The sequence below is a fragment of the Erinaceus europaeus genome, chromosome 3, assembly GCF_950295315.1.
Source record: "Erinaceus europaeus chromosome 3, mEriEur2.1, whole genome shotgun sequence".
NCBI lineage: Eukaryota > Metazoa > Chordata > Mammalia > Eulipotyphla > Erinaceidae > Erinaceus > Erinaceus europaeus.
Genome location: NC_080164.1, coordinates 144,899,842 through 144,919,624, shown reverse-complemented (window position 1 = coordinate 144,919,624; position 19,783 = coordinate 144,899,842). Strand labels below are relative to the sequence as shown.

The following is a 19,783-nucleotide window of genomic DNA, read 5'->3' as shown; positions in this document are numbered from 1 at the left end:
GTGAAGCAGGTGTGCAGGTATCTATCTTTCTCTCCCCTTCTCTGTCTCCCCCTCCTCTCTTGATTTCTCTCTGTCCTATCTAACAACAGCAATGACAACAATAATAATAACGACAACAAGGGTAGCAACAAAATGGGAAAACTGGCCTCCAGGAGCAGTGGATTCCCAGTGTAGGCACCAAGCCCCAGCAATAACCCTGGAGGCAAAAAAAAAAAGTTTGTAGAGCCCAGCAGGTGGCACAGTGAACTTGGACACATAAGGTCCCAGCATCCCATGTGTCAGAGTGATGCTCTAGTTCTATGTTTCTCTTCCTCTATATCTTATGTTAAAAAACAAAACACATAAACTTAAAACTGTACTTTCATGGATAATTTCTTTTTTTATTTACTTATTTGTTATTAGAGACAGAGAGAAATTGAGAGAGAAGGGGGAGACAGAAAGGAAGGAAGAGAGACAGAGAGACACCTGCAGACCTGCTTCACCGCCTGTGAAGCGACTCCCCTGCAAGTGGGGAGCCGGGGGCTCGAACTAGGATCCTAACCAGTCCTTGCGCTTTGTACCACCTGCGCTTAACCCACTGTGCTACTGCCCGACTCCCCTCATGGATAATTTCTATGTTTTCTAAAAATAGATGAACTTGCAAAAGAAAAAAAAAGCAAAACAACCCAAACCAAACCAAACACAAATCCCAGAAGTAAACAAATTGTCTCTAAGACTATGGTGGTGATCATTCAGCGGGTGGGGGGCAGGGCACAGAACTTTGGTGGTGGGTACAATGTGAACAGTACTCTGTAATCTTACAATCTTGTAAACTCTATTAATCACAAATAAAGAGTGGCTTTAAAATGTTAAAATGATATCTTAACAAACTAAATATTACAAGATTATAATATTACAGAGTATAGTCTCACACTGTACCCACCACCTAAGTTCTGTGCCCCTCCACTCCAGTCCTCCCACCTCCTTAAGATAACCACCATGGTTCTCATGGTCTTAGATACTGTTTCTGTTGTTGGTTTTTCCCTTCTTATTTTGGGTTTTTGTTGTTGTTGTTTGCAAGTTGCTGTAAATCAGATCTCTAGATTCTACATATGAGTGAAACCATCTGACAGTTGTCTTCCATCTTTTCACTTATTTTGATATGCATAATCACCCCCAATTCCATCCATTTTGGCCCATAGGACACAATACCATTTTTTTTTATTGCAGAATAGCATTTCATGGAGTATATATCCCATAACTTCTTTAATCAGTCATCACTCCATGAGTATTTAGGCTGCTTCCACTCTTTGGCAATTGTGAATAATGCAGCTATGAATATAGGGCTGCATACTCCCCTTCAAGTTAGTGTCTGCATGTCTTTTGGATAAATGTCTGTGAGTGACATTGCTGGATCATAAAGTAACTCCATTTTTATTTGTATAAGGACTCTGTATACAGTCTTCCAAAGGGATTGTGCCAGTTTGCGTTCCCACCAGTAGAGTAGCAGAGTCCCTTTTTCCCTACAACCTGTCCAACACCTGTCATTTCCTGTTTTGTTCATGTAAGCTATTCTCACAGGTGTAAGGCAGTCCAGTTTACAAACCAAAAATCTGGTGATGCAGTGGACAAAGTATTGAATTTTCTAGCACGAGGTCCCGAGATCAGTCCCTGGCAGTACATGCACCAGGATGATGCTCTGGTTATTTCTCTCCTTCTATCTATACCATAAATAAATAAATAAATAAAATCTAAAAAAATCTCTTTCAACTATGGCATTTCAGGCAGGGCTAGATAGCCTAGTGGTTATGCAAATAGACCATCATGCCTGAGACTCCAATGTCCCAGGTTCAATCCCTTGCATGACCATAAGCCAGAGTGCACAGTGCTCTGGTTAAAAGAAAAGAAAGAAAGAAAAATACAAAGAAAGAAAGAAAGAACAACTATATAAAGAAAGAAAAGAACAACTATAGCATTTCATGTAAAAGAGACCGCTAATATGATTTTTTTTTCAGTGCTACCACCAGAGTTATAACCTACAGTCCTATCACTTTCTGGTGCAGAGATGGAAAAAAAAATCATGGAACCAAAATACAAAACTTAAGAATATTTGGAGCTTTAGCTCACAATATATGAACTACCCCCCCGAGTAGATTTTAAACTTTTTGGGTGGCCCCTCTCCATTTTTATGTTTATTTTTCAACTGTTCTTAATGCTGCTTAAAGCATTTTCCCTGTGTAGTTCCAGTACCTTCTCTCAGTTGTAAGGACAAGCAGCAACTGCCTAGGTTTCTGGTGAAATGTGACAAGAAAACACATTTACCTCCTCCTGTACCCTTTACCTTAGCCTTCTTGACATCCTGTAATGCTAACTATGATAGAATACTATGATTTTAAATGCCTTCACAATTAAACCATTTTATTTTAATCTCTTGAGCTGTGTTCTTCCAGACATATAAAGCACAGTACAGAAATGTAAACATGAAGCAGACCCAATAAAAGTTTGAAGTCAATGTATTTTCTTTTTGTGATAAGGCTATGTTTGTACAAACAACTCTGGACTTTAATTGGAAAAGAAACGGGTGCAGTTAATGCTATTTCCAAATGTGGACAATTTTCTCTTGGGGTATTCAGATGTCTTTATCATCTTGTGTCAAGGTTAAGACTTTTCATTTACTTGTAGAGAAGAAGAAAGTTCAGTGGGAGTTGAGTGTGGGATTCCTATGGTCCCAAGCATTCATCCACAGGCTTTAATCTATTTTGTATAGTCTTTGTTAGTCTTCAGGTTTAATTGATTGACTTCCAATTACTCATGTCCCTGCTCACCTGCCTCTAGGCTGGGATACTATAAGACCAGAGATTTGAGTGTTAGCAAACTCCACTTGTATGTCCATGACTCCAGAGATCCTCGGTTCAATCTCCAGTACCATCATAAGCAAAGCTGAGCAGTGCTCTAATTTCTCATGAAAATAAATATTTTTTGAAATCTTTTTGTATGTGGGGAGATGGTTCCCCAAACAGAATGCACAATTTGCTGTGTTCTAGAACCTGGGTTCCAGTCCATGATCACCACCAGGAAAGCACCCGCACCGGGGAAGATTTACCAGCGGGAAAGGTGTTACAGTGTCTCTCCTTCCTTCTTTATACACCCCCCCACCACCACCACCACTCTCACACTCTATCTTTAAAAAGAAAAGCATCTGCTAGGAGTTGAGGAATTATGATGCAGGCTCAGAGCCCCAGCCATAACTCTGATGACAATGAAAACAGCAACAACAACAACAACAACAACAACAACAGCAACAGCAGGGGTATAACCTTTAAAACCAACTCACTAGCAAGCTCAGAATTGGTGCTCAAAAAATATTCCCTTGATTATTCAAGAGACTTTCTAGAGGTTGATGAGGCATATTGAAAAACTCCATTATTTGGCCTCATATACTAAAGGAAAAGAAACAGTGTATTAGTATTCAACTGGTTTGAGTATATATGCTTTATACACACACACACACACACACACACACACACACACACACACACACACACACACAATTGAGTGTTCCATCTAAGAATTACAGCTTTCTGTTTCCAAGTCAATTGACATGGGAGACAAAATAAACTCAGCAAGACATACATATAAAAGTAGTAGCCAAAGTTTTTAGCTTGGCATATGTTAAATATAGCACTTACTATATGCTAGACATAAATCTAAGCATTTTATGTATCATTGCACATTTAATTCTTCCTTCTCCCACATTTAATTCTTAAAACAAGACTCTTATTTCCATTTTGCAGTTATGGAAACAGAGGTTTAAATGATTGATTCACAGCAGTGGTGAGATTTGAACCAGGTAGTATGACTCCAGAGCCCACTTAACCACTAAACAATAAGCTGAATTAATTATTTAATTAAGTGCATACGGGTAAAAACAGTGCTCTCATCATAGTAAAAATAAAACATTCTAACTCTTGTTTCTTCTCAGATGATTTAGCTGAGCATTCTGTGAAGAAGAAAGACAAGGGGCAGCCTTTGGAGTAGTAACTATTCTCTCTTGTCTTAACCTGATAATGAATTTTATAAATCACCAATCCAGTTGATTTATTAGTAGATGAATCACTCTAGACATTTCTTGACTCCTTCCCAAACAATTTTTTACCACACCAACACAGAGCAGCTAAAGGAAAGTTACCACCTACTGCTGAGAGAAATGGTGAAACAGATGTAAGAAGGCAAAGTGGTGGGCCCAGGCTCACCAGTCACAGAGCCAGCACTCAGCCCTGGTCCCCTGATCATAATTCATAACTGTTAGTCACAAATAAAAAATGGAAAAAATAAACTGGACTCTGGAAGGCATAGATATATAAGAGACTTCTGGGGAGGGAAGGATGATGGACTCCTGCACTACTTCTGCAGCCCACCCAGCCTCAATATCACTTTTATTTCTTTGAAACATGCAGATTTCTCATGATACTGTGTGAAAAGTCTTGACTTTTCAGGGGGCTGTGTGGGACTCAGTTGCCGGGCTAGAGATTGTAGAGTTCCTTTCAAAACCAAGAGTTCGATGATTTCACGCTCCCCAAAAATGAAGTAGAAATATTTTGTTTGGGGTGACTAGCATTTCAGAAGACCCTTTCATCTTTGTTATCCAATAGTATTTTGAGCATTTATCATGTGTTACAGATTTTATTAGCAGTTCAGCACATATTTTGTTGCCTAATCCTCATAAACCCACAGAATTCTCTTTTTTTAATTTAACAGAGAAAAAAGCTGAATTGTGGTGTGTAAGTAATTTTATTGACAACACACACACACACACACACACACACACACAACACAAACACACACACACAACCACACACACACACACACACACACACACACACACACACGAATCAAACCTGGAAGGGAATATGACTACAGTATCTGGTCCTAAATTGTTTTGCTATTTCGCCCCTCAGAAACGTCCTTGATTATGATTGGTCAAAGTCAAATAATGTAACTAACGAGATTTAAAAGTCCTAAGAAATTAGAAGATTTTAAGTCTTTAAGGCCCCATTACGTATTAGTTTTTCCCCAGCCCCTCTGAATATAAAGACTTTTTGATTGTCCTGAGTGCTAAAATTTCAGAGACCGGGTGAATGGAATTGGACAAGCAAATGTGGCAAATTTTGTTTCCATTTTTTGATAAAAGATGTTTTTAATCTCATTGACAAGTGAGAGACAGACATAATGACTGCCATATTGTTGAGTAATTAGGGACAAAGGTTTAGATTTGAGGTTTAAACACCAGGCTTTCTGTGTTAGATCCATTATACACTGGCTATTTTTCCTCTTGCCTATAACCTTTTCAATGATTGGTTGGTAGATTTTCTATTAACAAATCAAATATTGTGGGGCTGGGTGGTGGCACACCTGGTTGAACGCATGTATTACAGTGCTCAAGGACCCAGGTTCGTGCTCCTGGTCCCCACCTGCAGAGGGAAAGCTTTGCAAGTGGTGAAGCAGCACTGCAGGTCTCTTTCTGTCTCTCTCTCCTCCTCTGTATCTCCTCTTTTTCTCTCAATTTCTGACTGACTCTGTCAAATAAATAAAGATAATGAATAATGTAAAAAAATTAAATATTTTTCTGCCATAAATGTACTGGAATATTTCACCTTGATGACTCACTTGGTTGATCAAATGTCAAAAAGTGGTAAATTTTAAGTTCAATTCTAATTCTTTCTCTTTCCTCCCTTCTTCCTTCCTCCCTTTTTCCTTCTTTCCTTCCTTCTTTTAAAAAATTTTTTTATTATCTTTATTTATTTATTTATTAGATAGAGACAGTCAGAAGTAGAGAGGGAAGGATGATAGAGAGGAAGAGAGACAGAGAGACACCTGCAACACTGCTTCACCATTTGCAAAGCTTTCCCCCTGCAGGTGGGAACCGGGGGCTCAAACCTGGGTCCTTGCCCATAGTAACATGTGCGCTCAACCAGGTGTGCCACCACCTGGCTCCTCTTTCCTTCCTTCTTTGCTCTCACTTTTTGACTTTTTCCCTGTCTTTGTTCTCTCTCTCTCTCTCTCTCTCTCTCTTTCCTTTTCTTTATTTCTTAGAGTAGTTTGAATTCCCTGGCACTTGCCCATATGAATCAGTCAAACTCTCATAATGTAATATTAATATAAATACTGCTGTGTATAGTTTCCAACATTGCTTTAGACTAAATAAAACCTATATGAAATAGATTACAGAGAATTGGCCAAACAAGCAGTTTTGGCTCTAAAACAAGAGCTAGGTAGACTTTCAGAAATACCTCCTTGACGTTTCTTACTTCCAGTTTATCTTATAAACATGTATAACATATCATGTTTTTAGACATTTTATATGCCTTGCCTTGACCTGAGATGAAATTACAAAAAATCATTAAGATTAGAAAAGTTAATCATGTTCTTCCCTCAAAGTGAGTGAGAAGACCTGTCATCTATAAACCCATTTGTTTTACTCAGAGGCCATCCCTCTGGCTCTGGCTCTGGCTCTGGCTCTGGCTCTGGCTCTGGCTCTGGCTCTGGCCTAGAGAAGAAGAGAGAGCTGTAATGTGGATTATCGCAGTTTGGGGTGAGAAAGAGCAGGGAAGTAGATCCTCTCCTTGGGAAAGCATGTGGGGTGGGGATGGAAACCTTACACCCAGACATAGGAACCACTTTTTCTCCTTCTCCTTTGACTTGAGTGAGAATAGTAGCCTAAACTGACATACATGCAATCCACCAGGATAGCACCAGGAAAATAAAAATCTCTACTTCGTTTTGTCTTTAATTGCTGCTTCCTTATTCACCAGTGTATTGTCTTTCCTGAGACTTGAACATTCTGCATAACTTTCAAATGCTGAGTTTCCATGCTGAACAACAGAGATACATTCTAGAGCAAAAGTGAGTCAGAGCTGTCTGCAACCAAGAGGGTGTTGAGAGGTTGTGCGGTAACTTAAAATCGGCCTTTGGCATATAACTTATTTAAAAGTAAGAAAATGTCTGTATGAGACAACCCACTAAAATAACTGGGCCCTGCTATGTGATTGTTCTGCAAACTCTCTCTTTTTTAAGTGCAGTGCCAGACCAGAATCAATGCAGGGCCTCACACACACTCTCCACTGATTCACCTCCTCAGCCCTTCTATTTATTATGTGAGAGAGAAAAAGGCCAAAGCACTGCTCCACAGTCTATGGAGTTCCACTAATGTTAGTTGTGGTGCTTTCATGTGAAGCTTGGGGCCAAACCAAGGCCCTCAGTACATAACACACACACACACACACACACACACACACACACACACACACACGATCACTGAGCCAACTTCCTGGTCTAGTTCTACTATAGATGCAGACTGGCTTTCTATAAGGTGGTCATCTGATGTAACCCCCGGAATAAACAATATACCCTGCTAGAAAGGCGATGGATAGACATGCCACTGGGCATATTACATTGACAATTTTACATTCTCTTCACACAAGAAGGACTAGGTCTGATCGTAATGTATCTCCAGAATACCTTCACAAGTCACAGCTGTTCAACAATAGTAACAAAACTTCATGCTATTACAAAGAATCTGTTCTTGGGTGGCTCCTGGTCTTGGAGAAGGCATCTGGTCTGCCATGCACATGACCCAGGTTCAAGCTTGGCCTTCACCACTCTGGGGGAAGCCTCAGTGCTATAGTGTCCTTTACTTTTCCCCCTTTTCTCTGTCTCTGTCTATCTGAAAACACTGGCTTAGAGCAGCAAAGTTCTAGTGACGCAAACAAAAACAAAACAAAACAGCAAAGAAAAGTCAGAGACAGTGAGATAGATAACTAGGATAGTGTGCTACTTTGCCCTGTGTGCGACACAGGCTTGAGCCTGACACCCATCAACTGAAAGAAGCTTCGGTGCTGTGGTCTCTCTGCACCTTCCTCCCTCCCCAAACGTCTCTATATTAAAAAAAAAAAAAAAGCAAAACAGTAACAACAAAAAAAAATCTGAAAAGAACCCATTCTTACACTAAATATCTATGTGTCTCCTACTAACTAACACAGTAGCCAGAGACACTTCTGGTTGAAAAGAAGCCTTGAGAGATGGCCCTTAGTTGAAACAGACTTTTATTACTCTATAACATAGACCCTCCAGGGGCTAGACAGTGGCGCACCTGGTCAAGTGCATATAGCAGTGCACAAGGATAACTGCAAGGGTCTGGGTCCAAGCCCCTGCTCCCCACCTGTAGCAGGGACACTTCAGGAGCAGTGAAGCAGGTCTGCAGGTGTCTTTCTCCCCCTCTATCTATCTCCCTCTCCCCTCTCAATTTCTCTCTTTCCTATTGAATGAAAAGAAAGAAAAATAAATAAATAAATAAAGGGCCACCAGAAGCAATGGATTTGTAGGGCCAGCTCTGAATCCCAGAGGCTAGAGGCAAAAATAAATAAATAAAAATAATAAAATAAAATAGATATTCCTACCTTGGGACAGTTGTAACTACTAGAGAAAGAAAGTTCATATGTTGAACAAAAGTTTGACCCTCTCTCCACAGATGTCAGTGTTATTGCAGCAACTATTTGGAATATGTCTGACTCCTGAGGCCCTTGAATATTTGAAGACAGAGACTCATGTCCCTTCCCCACTAGGCTCAGTAGCTCTCATTTCATCTGGCAATTCTTTACTCTTCCATATTCCACAATCCTGACCACTCTCCTCAGCAAGTTCCTCAATTTATCAGTATCTCTCTTATAATGTTTGGATAGGTGGACCCCAAATGACAGAAGAGAGTAAAGTAAATGCTCCCAGACTCTAAGATTGCTCTTCCTTTGGGCAGCAAGGGCAGGAGAGCTGTTCTTGGGTGAACTGCGTAGGAGTCTGCCCTGAGGCCTGGAGGAAGTTATTAGTAATTCTTGGCCACAGATAGGAGAAGAGGAGTGATTTCTTAAGTAGAAAAGTAAAGACTTTTGAAAGCAAAAACAAGAGCTATGAACACAGTTTAGAAAACACTAAGATATTTAGTGGCATTAGGTGGATTTACATAAACAGAAGAAAGTCAGTGGCTACACAGTGATTTTGGAATCCAGAGTGTATAACTGGACACAGACAACATTGGTATTTGGGGAATCTGGGCTCTCCCCTGTGTTTGTAAACATTCCTATATTTTGATAAATCTTTACTCTCAAATGTTCTCATATAAGAAATTACACAAAAGCAAAGGCCACTGAAACAAATGACTTAACCAGAAATAGATGTATTCATTAAGAAATGAAAAAATTATCGTACTATCTTGTTAATCATCATTAAATCACCAATAGAATTATATCGAAAACGAAATGATAAGAATTGGGGCTGGGGAGATAGCTTGCTGGTTATGCAGAAAGCTTTATGCACCGCAAAAATAATTTTGATCCATACTCCCACTGGGGGAGAAATAATAGGGGAGAGATGACCAGAGGGCTCTAATTTCATCAGGAACTAGAGAGAGAGGAGGAAAAAAAAGGGGGGGGGGCATTTGGATGTACTAATAGTTGTATGTGTGACTTGGAAAGGAAAAGATGGATCCTTAAAAAAGGGGGGTCAAATGTACACAAATATAGACAGATAGCTGCAGAAATAATAGTTAACTATTATCTGTAACCTTGGGAGAACTGCTGTGGCTTACAGTGGAGAAATTGCATATCCAGAACTCTGGTGGTGGGAACAGTGTGGAGTTATACCACTGTTATCTTATAATTTTGTAAATCAGTATTAAATCACTAATTTAAAAAATAAAAAGAAGGGAGTCGGGTGGTAGCGCAGTGGTTCAGTGCACGTGGCACAAAGAGCAAGGACTAGTGTAAGGATCCAGGTTCGAGCCCCCGGCTCCCCACTTGCAGGGGAGTCACTTCACAGGTGGTGAAGCAGACCTGCAGGTGTCTATCTTTCTCTCCCCTCCTCTCTCCATTTCTCTCTGTCCTATCTAACAACGACAACAGTAACAATAACAACAACTCCAACAACAATAAAGAAAAAAAAAAGAAAAAATAGAAGAATTAAGAATCTTCCCAACAACAAAAGTCCTGGACCAGATGGCTTCACAAATGTATTCTACAAAACTTTCAGGAAACAGTTAGTACCCATACTTCTTAAGCTTTTCCATAAGATTGAAGAAACAGGAATACTCCCTTCCACCTTCTATGAAGCCAACATCACCCTGATACCAAAAGCTGATAGGGACAGAACAAAAAAGGAAAACTACAGACCAATATCTCTGATGAACATAGATATGCCAAAATATTAAACAAGATCTTGGCCAACCAGATACAGCAACATATCAAAAAGATTGTTCATCACGACCAAGTGGGATTCATCCCAGGAATGCAAGGCTGGTTCAACATCCGTAAGTCAATCAATGTCATTCACCACATCAATAAAAGCAAAGCCAAAACCCACATGATTATCTCAATAGATGCAGAGAAAGCCTTTGACAAAACCCAACACCCATTCATGCTCAAAACTCTACAAAAAATGGGAATAGATGGGAAATTCCTCAAGATAGTGGATTCTATATATAGCACACCTACAGCCAACATCATACTCAATGGACAGAAGCTGAAAGCATTCCCCCTCAGATCGGGGACTGGACAGGGCTGTCCACTGTCACCATTACTTTTCAACATAGTATTGGAACTTCTTGCCATAGCAATCAGGCAAGAGAAGGAAATCAAAGGAATACAGATTGGAAGGGAAGAAGTCAAGCTCTATTTGCAGATGATATGATAGTATACATAGAAAAACCTAAAGAATCCAGCAGAAAACCACTGGAAGTTATTAGGCAATAGAGCAAGGTATCAGGCTACAAAATCAATGTACAAAAATCAGTGGCATTTCTTTATGCAAACACTAAATCTGAAGAAGAAGACATCCAGAAATCACTCCCATTTACAGTTTCAGCAAAATCAATCAAATACCTAGGAATAAAGTTGACCAAAGAAGTGAAAGACTTGTATGCTGAAAACTATGAGTCACTACTCAAGGAAATAGAAACTGATACCAAGAAATGGAAAGATATCCCATGCTCATGGATTGGAAGAATAAATATCATCAAAATGAATATTCTCCCCACAGCCATATACAAATTTAATGCAATACCCATTAAAGTTCCACCAAGCTTCTTTAAGAGAATAGAACAAACACTACAATCATTTATCTGGAACCTGAAAACACCTAGAATTGCCAAAACCATCTTGAGGAAAAGAAACAGAAATGGGGGCATCACACTCCCAGACCTTAAACTATATTATAAAGCCATCATCATCAAAACAGCATGGTACTGGAACAAAAATAGGCACACAGACCAGTGGAACAGAATTGAAAGCCCAGAAATAAATCCCCACACCTATGGACATCTAATCTTTGATAAGGGGGCCCAAAGGATTAAATGGAAAAAGGAGGCTCTCTTCAGTAAATGGTGCTGGGAAAACTGGGTTGCAACATGCAGAAGAATGAAACTGAACCACTTTATCTCACCAGAAACAAAAATCAACTCCAAATGGATCAAAGACCTAGATGTCAGACCAGAAACAATCAAATACTTAGAGGAAAACATTGGTAAAACAGTTTCCCACCTACACCTCAAGGACATCTTTGATGAATCAAACCCAATTGCAAGGAAGACTAAAGCAGAAACAAACCAATGGGACTACATCAAGTTGAAAAGCTTCTGCACATCCAAAGAAACTATCACACAAACAAAGAGACCCCTCACAGAATGGGAGAAGATCTTCACATGCCATACATCAGACAAGAAACTAATCACCAAAATATATAAAGAGCTCAGCAAACTTAGCACCAAAAAAGCAAATGACCCCATCCAAAAATGGGCAGAGGATATGAACAAAACATTCACTACAGAGGAGATCCAAAAGGCTAAAAAACATATGAAAAACTGCTCTAGGTCACTGATTGTCAGAGAAATGCAAATTAAGACAACACTAAGATACCACCTCACTCCTGTAAGAATGGCATACATCAAAAAGGACAGCAGCAACAAATGCTGGAGAGGTTGTGGGGACAGAGGAACCCTTTTACATTGCTGGTGGGAATGTAAATTGGTACAGCCTCTGTGGAGAGCAGCCTGGAAAACTCTCAGAAGGCTAGACATGGACCTTCCATATGATCCAGTAATTCCTCTCCTGGGGTTATACCCCAAGGACTCCATAACACCCAACCAAAAAGAGGTGTGTACTCCTATGTTCATAGCAGCACAATTCATAATAGCTAAAACCTGGAAGCAACCCAGGTGCACAACAACAGATGAGTGGCTGAGAAAGCTGTGGTATATATACACAATGGAATACTATGCAGCTATCAAGAACAATGAACCCACTTTTGCTGACCCATCTTGGACAGAGCTAGAAGGAATTATGTTAAGTGAGCTAAGTCAGAAAGATAAAGATGAGTATGGGATGATCCCACTCATCAACAGAAGTTGAGTAAGAAGATCTGAAAGGGAAACTAAAAGCAGGACCTGACCAAATTGTAAGTAGGGCACCAAAGTAAAAACCCTGTCGTGAGGGATAGACATGCAGCTTCCTGGGCCAGTGGGGGGTGGTAGTGGGTGGGAGGGATGGGTCACAGTCTTTTGGTGGTGGGAATGGTGTTTATGTACACTCCTAGAAAATGTAGTCATATAAATCACTAGTTAATTAATATGAGAGGGGGAAAATTAATTGTATGTCTCGAAGTTTTTCAAAACACAAACTGAATCTTTTTAATATATAGGCTGTGTAATTGATATGCAGACTCTCTCAAAAGCCTAGACCAAGTAGATCAGAAGCAACCAATAGCACAGCTATATACAAGATAGTGGGTACTATACAGCAAACCTTAACAAAAGGACTTTTCAAAGTTAACCCAATTACCAAATAATGTGATGATAACATTAACTATCGATTGTCTTTTTGAACCCTAAGACAGCAGGAACCTCACATCTCCACTATAGAGCCCCTACTTCCCCCAGTCCTGGATCCCTTGGATAGGGCCCACTTTCCCGTATGCCTCTCCCAATCCATATCAAATAATATTGCATCTGCCGATCACAAGCTAACCAACGCAACGACTGCCACCTCAACATGCTTCACTTCAGACTGTGTCCAGAGACTTCACGTGTGGAATGACAACCCTTCAGCTTCATTACTCGGGTGAGACCTTTCCTTTCATAGTATACTCTAATTCCATCTCAGGTGGTTCACTTTCTAACAAAGTCCCAAAACCTAGATATACACCAGTTTCTGTGAGAGAGAGCCTATGTTCACACATATCTGTAAACTACTACAAACTATATACCTGAAAGCAGAAGTACACTAGAGTTTGCAGTGAGTACCCCCCTAACACTTCCTCTCCACTATTCCAAGCTTTGGGTCCATGATTGCTCAACAAATTTTTTGGCTTCGTATGTTAACTCTCTTTTCAGTCATCAGGTTCCAGATGTCATCAGGATGCCGGCCAGGCTTCCCTGGATTGAAGACCCCACCAATGTGTCCTGGAGCTCTGCTTCCCCAGAGACCCACCCTACTAGGGAAAGAGAGAGGCAGACTGGGAGTATGGACCGACCAGTCAACGCTCATGTTCAGCGGGGAAGCAATTACAGAAGCCAGACCTTCTACCTTCTGCAACCCACAATGACCCTGAGTCCATGCTCCCAGAGGGATAGAGAATGGGAAAGCTATCAGGGGAGGGGGTGGGATATGGAGATTGGGTGGTGGGAATTGTGTGGAGTTGTACCCCTCATACTCTATGGTTTTTTTAATTAATCCTTTCTTAAATAAAAAAGAAAAAAAAGAAGAAGAAAAAGATACATTTCATGGTTTAAATAAATTTACATAAAAATTGAAAAAAAAAAAGAAAGAAAAAAGAAAAAAAAAGCCTTTCATAACTGAGGCAACAAAGATCTCAGATTCAATCTCCAGCACCACCATAGTTCAGAGCTGAGCAGTGCTCTGGTAATACCAATAAATAAATAAATAAATAAAAATTTAAAAAGAAATAAAGAAGTTAAAGTAACAGGTCAGGGGAGCCCACATATGAACAATGGATGAATGAGCCAGATGCCTCACTCTTTCCTGCCAGCCCACTGGGAAAATAGATGCACATGGGACTGAAAAGTCTGAGGTGTCCTGCTAACACAGAACCATGAGCTAGAGCGAGCCCCTTATGTGGGTGAAGTGTCTGCCTGGAAGCCCCGCTTATGGAAAATTCCAGCTTGGCCTCTGACAGACATGTTATGCAATGTCCACTGAAACATTCCTAAGTAACAGATACACATTATCAACCATGCTGCTGCCTGAGGCAAAAGGAAATATGTGTCCAGACAGACAGTTTTGGGGTGTTTAACAGTGGTGATGTTTTTCCTTTTCCAGATCATTAAGGGAGTTGAAATTTTTGAAAAGCATGAAACACTAATCCATTAAAATGTACACTTTAAATGTAAATGTTTTAATTATGCTCAAAGCAAACATTTTTAAGTTGCAAACACACTTTTATAGAGAACTCTTTTTAGATGTATTTAATTACTCATGAGAAGGATTAAGAGGAGGAGATATATAGGGAGAGAATCAGAGCATCACTCTGGTACATGGGACTGTGAGAACTGAACTCAGGACCTCATGTCTTCAAGTCTGTTGCTCTATTTAACTACTGTGACATAACTCCAGCATTTAAAAAATGTTTATTTATTTATTCCCTTTTGTTGCCCTTGTTGTTTTATTGTTGTAGTTATTACTGATGTAGTCATTGTTGGATAGGACAGAGAGAAATGGAGAGAGGAGGGGAAGACAGAGAGGAGGAGAGAAAGATAGACACCTGCAGACCTGCTTCACTGCTTGTGAAGCACCTCCCCTGCAGGTGGGGAGCCAGGGGCTCGAACCGGGATCCTTATTCCAGTCCTTACACTTTGTGCCACATGCGCTTAACCTGCTGTGCTACTGCTCGACTACCCCACTTTTTTAAAAAAAAAACAAATTTTATAACTCTACTTTCCTGGTTTTAGCAAAGGCAAACTCAAAAGGATTTTTTTTAAGAAAAAAAAAACACATCTCACTTTTAAGTGAGAAAGCTGGAATTTTCTCTTGATTAAAACATAATCTTAACTCTTACTTTTTTGCTGCTTGCCAGGCTTGCCATTTACATGATTCCACTTCTCCCAATGGACTATTTCTTCCCTCTCCCACCCTTCTTCTTCTAGCGTTTGCCCTTCTTCTGTAGCCAGTCAATAGCGTCAGGTTGAGCCTGATGTAAAGTTTTGAGACCTCCTTTGAATCTGGAGAGGTGGCAGTCGTTGACCATGTGGGTCATAGTCTGTCTGTAGCCGCAGGGGCAGTTCGGGTCGTCTCTGGCTCCCCAGCGATGGAACATAGCGGCGCACCGGCCATGGCCTGTTCGATAGCGATTGAGGAGGGCCCAATCATAACGTGCTAGGTCAAAGCCGGGATGACGCTTGTAGGGGTCTGTGATGAGGTGTTTGTTCTTTACCTCAGATGACTAATCCCACCCTAATCTCAGAGAAAGAGAAATAGGGGAAGAGAGGAAAGGAAAGAGAAAAAAGGAGAGACATTGTGGTATTACTCCACTGCTCCTGATGCTTCTCCACAGCATGGTACTCAGATGTCGTGCCTGGGGCTTGAACCTAGGTTCTTGCACATATTTTTCCAGCCCTGATTCTAAAATATTTAAAAACTATTTTATAATGTTTATTTTTCAGATGAGACAGAGTGGCAGAGAAAGTAAAAGAGACCAGAGCACTGGAGCTTCCTTTAATATGGTGGGGGCTGGTCTCAAACCCAGAGTAAAACCGCACACTACTCAAGCAAGCTATTTTGTTGACCTGGTCACTGTTATTTTTAGAAAAGCATAGAAACTGAACCGTTAAGACTGGCATATGGATCTAGTCTTACTTCTAATCAGCTCTGTGGTTCTCATTTTTTCCCTCATATCTGACCTGCTTTCTAGTCAGGTGCAACTATGAAGCTAGAGAAACACAAACTTATCTCAGCCTTGCCACCAATTTTTTAACCAAGGTCTAAACTGAAATTTGCTGAAGGGTTAATGTGACAAGAAGAAAAACTGGTTCAAATTAGAAAGATATGCTACATAATACCAGGCCCTCTCCTCCCTCTCTACCCACTCCATAATAAAACAATGGGAGCCTAAGAGTTTCGCTTTGTAAATGTCTAAGAAAACTCAGTTGGGAGTCGGGGGGGGGGGGGGGGTTTCAGGTCCTGGAACAGGATGGCAGAGGACCTAGTGGGGGTTGTATTGTTGTGTGGAAAAATGAGAAATGCTATGAATATACAATCTATTTTATTTTCTGCCAATGAATGTAAAACATTAATCCCCCAATAAAGAAAAAGTAATAATAAAAAAGAAAACTGAGTCAAGTGATAAAAATAGTCCTCTCCAGTCAAGCTTTTGTGTGGACAGTGGCAATTTAGAAACAGTGAGAGATTAGCTCTGTCTGTGGTTGTGTTTGTTTTGTGACTTGCCATCTTAATGTTGTTCAAAACCTGTCCATCTTCTATCAAGCTCAAGAAAATATTACTAAAGTCATGGGCCTCTAGGAACATACCTAAAATAAACTTCCTAGCTTGTAACTACCCTAAGATCCCTATTCTCATTTGCTCTATTCCTACTTTATGGTTCCTGTTTATAAAACATTTTGTCCTGCTTTATATCTTACTGCCTTTCAGCCACCAAGTTGCAAATGCTATCATGATTCCATCCTGACCTTCCTGGGCAGAAAACCTTACCAGTGTGCCCTGGGGCCTCACCTCTCCAGAGTTCTACTCCACTATAGAAAGACAGTAATAAACTGAGTATATGGATCAACCTGCCAATGTCCATGTCTAGTGGAGAAGCAATTATAGAAGCCAGAACTCCTACCTTCTGCACCCCACACAGAATTTTGGTCCATACTCCCAAAGGGGAAGAAATGTTAGTGGAAGATGACAAGAGGGCTCTGAACACCAATTCCATGAGGACTCAGAGAGAGAAGAGGAAAAAATAAAAGGAAGGACATTTAGAAATAGTAACAGGTGTAGGTATGACTTAGGAAGAGAAGGCAGGACCACAGAAGAAAAAGGGCAAATATATATAAATATACATTGTTACCGCAGTTTCCAGTGGAGGGATTGAGGACACAGAACTCTAGTGGTAGGAATGGCATGGAATTATACCCCAGCTATCTCATAACTTTGTAAATAAATATTAAATAACTAAAAAAATTAATTAAAAAACCTCTCCATTTTTATCAATGAGGTATTTTGATCTCAAAAAAACCAGGAGTCCCTATATGCCAAATAATTTCCCTGTTAACTTTTAGCTTAAAGTAACTGAGTTTTGTGCCTGCCTTTTGTTGTTGATGATGCTTTCAAATGTGGATGAACCTAGATGGGGGCAGCATAGAATGGTGACGAAGTTGATGGCAGACTAGTTGGGGGGGGGGGGTCACACCTCTGTAACAGAAGGGATATACAATGAGAAAGGTCAGCCTGGACACCGAAGGCTAGAACCACAGGGGTGGCACAGCAGAATGGACTAGCACCAGTAAATTCTTCCCACCACTAGCCTCATCTCTCTTTCTAAAGTAATTATCTTCAGGCATGTTTGCCTAGTCACTCCCCTGGCCTCAGATGACTGCCTAAAGTAATATTATGGGGAGAGGGGAGAGAGGGAGAGAAGGAGAGTGGAGGAGCAACTGTTAAAATTAGGCAATTTTCCCTCTTCTCTCTAGTAAACAAAATCAATTTACAATTACATTTTAAATTATAAATTGAGAGAGACCTAGAGGTATCAGTAATGTGCTGTCAATATTTTATGAATACCAGGTGTGAACTAAGGCAACTAGAGGGTGGAAAAAACTGCTCCCTGGGCTATTGTTTAACTTATGGACATATGTGTAATAGGCTGCTTTAGTGACCTGAATACAAACAGTCACCTTGAACTAAGAAGCTGGTGAGAAGTGAGGGTTGGAAGAGTGGGGGTGTGTTTTGTATCTACTGCAGTGGGAAAGGAGAGGGAACGAGGGAGAGCAGGTGCTTACTGGCTAGTTAACGGTCAGTTAGCTCTGCTTCTACTTAGGATCTATCTCAACCACTGATGTCCAAGTGGGTTTAGGCAATTCATTAAAGCAATCTGCCATTGACACTAGCCTGCACAGTGTTGCCAGCACTAGAAAAAGAGGACAAAAATGGTCTTGAAAGAGGTGGAAATATGGTTAGGGAATTAAAGGAGAATTGAACAAGAAGGAGACAATGTCAGACATCTGGAGTTAATAACTGAGAACAGATACTCTGAAAGTTGGGGAAAACAAGGGAAGTGGTTAAGTGAAAAGAGTCCCAAGGGACCAGTTGACTAGATGCAAGTTTGAGAAGCCAGAGGTCTTTGACAAGTCTGCAAGAGAGAGGCTCTGCCCCTTTTGACAGAAGATATACTGTCTTCATCCTGGGCAGTTATGACACCCTTTGACACATGGGTTTGTCTGGAATAGCTCAGTTCTCAAGGATATCCTTCTGTTTCTTGGTCTGTCAGCCTGAAAAAAGAAAATCAAAGCAGAGTACTTTGCATTGACCAAGAGATCTATTCATGCAAAGAACTGCCATAGTATTTTGGTAAGGTTTGATGCCTGGGTGGAGAGAAGCAAGCTGGCATTCTTCCTCTCATGACTGAATGGCAGGGCTGGCAAGATAGCTCACTTGGGTGGCGCAGCTGCTTTGCACTGCATGACCCAGTTTCAAACCCACTCCCACTGCACTGACGGCAGCTTTGGTATGGTGGTATTTTTCCCTCTCTTTGCACTTCTGTCTCTTTCTATATGAGAAAGTCAGCCCAGAGCAGTGAGGCCAGAAAATAACATCTATCTGGAAAATTACCTCAGAGCTAGGAAGTACCAGTGAGGGGTGTGTGTGTGGGGGGAAGGGACTGAAAAACATACTTAGAAAATGCCTATTTCCGGGGCCAGGTGGTGGCTCACCTGGTTGAGCGCACGTTAGAATACAGCAAAAATGTTCGAGCCCCCAATCCCCATCTGCAGGGTGAAAGTTTTGCAAGTGGTGAAGCAGTGCTGCAGATGTATCTCTTTCTCTCTCCCTCTCTATCACCCCCTTCCCTCTCAATTTTTGACTATTTATTTATTCTATCCAATAAATAAATAAAGATAATTAAATTTAAAAATTCCCTGAAAAAATTAAAATGCTCAAATTTTAAAAGACATAGTCAAGTTTTACGGAGGGGAACACAAGATGAAGAGAGATGTTCAAATACTCATCAGCAATTCCTTTTTTTGTTGTGTTTCAAATCTGTAGGTGTTCTCCGATCACCTATTACATGATTGACATTGTCTATTCAATACGAATCCCATTCTGTCTTTGATTAGTCTAAGAAAATGGAAGTTATATGTGGAAAAACAAAGTCAAAATGCTCTATGACAATACACAATTAGTGTAGTAAGGAATACGGGCACCCCTCCCCCCACCATAGGAGGTTAGAACATAAGCTTTGCAGAAAAAGGCACCAGAGAGCAATGTAGTGTGACCCAGAATAGTCAAGGTAAATTCATGGGAGATGAGGTCACTGGGGAGGATCATCAGAGATGAACAGGATTTAGACAAGTGCTAAGAGGTCTGGCTGAGTGGAAGGGCCTGGGCCAATCTTCCTCAGTCAAAGAGGGAGGACACACATTGGTGTTTGGAGTCCCCACACAAGGTCTGAGTTCCAAATCTTACAATTTTCTATTTGAGAAAAAAAAATTTCTGTTTGGATGGTCACAAGACTTTGAGTGGGTAAGAATCTTAAA

The 19,783-nt window shown here is 40.5% G+C and overlaps 1 protein-coding gene across 2 annotated transcripts in view; it reads right to left on the bottom strand.

Annotated features, from left to right (window-relative positions):
• LNX1 (ligand of numb-protein X 1) overlaps positions 1-19,783 on the bottom strand; it is a 221,676-nt gene that overhangs the window by 127,853 nt on the left and 74,040 nt on the right. The window lies entirely within an intron of this gene.